We start from the raw sequence: 1,528 nt of genomic DNA, 5'->3' as shown, positions 1-1,528 counted from the left end.
CACAAATGTATCTTACACAAGTATTTATCACCGGAGAGCGCATTCGCACAGGAGGAGATCAATGACCGCGTTGTCTTTAACTATATGAAAGTGGTATCTCTAAGGTAACAGGAACCATCTTCATATAGTTAATGGCTACCCGGCCATTGACCTCCTCCTGTGCGAATGCGCACGCTTTGCTCGAACTCTTACGAGACTCGTCAGCATAGTCTGGCGCGAGTAATGAGTGAATGGGCAAATATCTATTAGGAATACCAAGAATGTAGGTTGTGGACAGTTGGGAATGTGGGTCTCACGGGAAGCGTGCAAGGAATAAGTCCGTGCAGTCTCACTATCCTCTGTGCCCTCGGTGGCTCAGATGGAAAGAGCACCTGCCATGTAAGCAGGAGATTCCGGATTCGAGTCCCGGCCGGGGCACACATTTTCAGCTGTCCCCGTTGTTGTATATCAGCAGCACCTGTCGGCAGCTAAGGGTTTCGATTTAATTATCATTTCATTCTAGAGAAGCTGCACCGTCGTCAATTGTATCTGTTCTTTCGGGAACAGATACCATCTTTAAAAAGTTGAGTAGTATTCCTGTTTCTTGGAGGTATACCTTGGTTGAGCGACTGCCGCCATGGTTGTAGGCTGTGGAGTTTGGAGAATTAACTCATGAGCTTTGTAAATTACGATTCAAATTTCTTTCTTACTGTTATAATCACAGATGGTTTCTGTTTACTGAATACTTTTGCCTTTTTCTTATATTGGTAAATTTCAGTAGTTTGTCACTTTACATGTCACTATAATCCTGATAGTTTTCATGTTGTTATTAATCTGGAATTTAATTGATCGGTATGTTTTTCTTAAATAAATGTTAATTTGGTGAAAACGACGAGCTATCTGATGGGCCTCCCTTCCACGTGTTGTTTGATCCTTTCCTACCCTGAACTTGTTTCCTGGGTATCACCTTTACTGTGGCCACATTAGTGACACATTGACCGGCTTTGAGCCGTCCACTTGCTTGTCCACGATCACAAGTACTCAAGTGATGTCTTGTAGATATGCTGTTGTACCACAACAACCTTCGTCAATTACAGTACTGCATGAACTGCGGAATGGATATAGAGCGTTATTGCACATGCTTCGTTGCAGTTAATACGTGCCGCTCTCTACATTTCCTTTTACTATAACTGGTTATATGTTCCTTAGAAATTGTGTTTTATTTCGTAGAAACTGGCAGTTGTTCCTTAGCAGTTGTCACGCAGTGTATTATCATGTCCTGCGACTGCCGAACGAACACGCGCAACAGATTTCTTGACCGTGTTAGGGCTTAAGGGCTGCAGAAAATTTTTTTTCTATAGTACCAACCACTGATACTTAAAGTAAGTCGATGGTTTGCGGCCTTATGCATCTGTCAGGTAAAGATTTTAGCGTGGCGAAACAGTCATTTAGGTTTTTAAAAGGAACTAATGGATCAGCTGTAGGTTTAGTTTTGCCTATTCCTGGATCTCGTAGATTTTTCCACAACACGGCGGGCCTGTGCAAGTCC

General features: G+C 42.8%; 1 non-coding gene across 1 annotated transcript; it reads left to right on the top strand.

Moving 5' to 3' along the window:
* Positions 1-342: 342 nt before the first annotated feature.
* Positions 343-417, top strand: Trnat-ugu (transfer RNA threonine (anticodon UGU)). The gene has a single exon. It is a non-coding gene; the product is annotated as a tRNA-Thr (tRNA).
* The last annotated feature ends 1,111 nt before the right edge of the window (positions 418-1,528 follow it).

Source organism: Schistocerca gregaria, chromosome 3 (assembly GCF_023897955.1).
Source record: "Schistocerca gregaria isolate iqSchGreg1 chromosome 3, iqSchGreg1.2, whole genome shotgun sequence".
Lineage (NCBI taxonomy): Eukaryota > Metazoa > Arthropoda > Insecta > Orthoptera > Acrididae > Schistocerca > Schistocerca gregaria.
The sequence above is the reverse complement of the archived record's forward strand: the minus strand, read 5'-3'. Positions and strand labels throughout refer to the sequence as shown.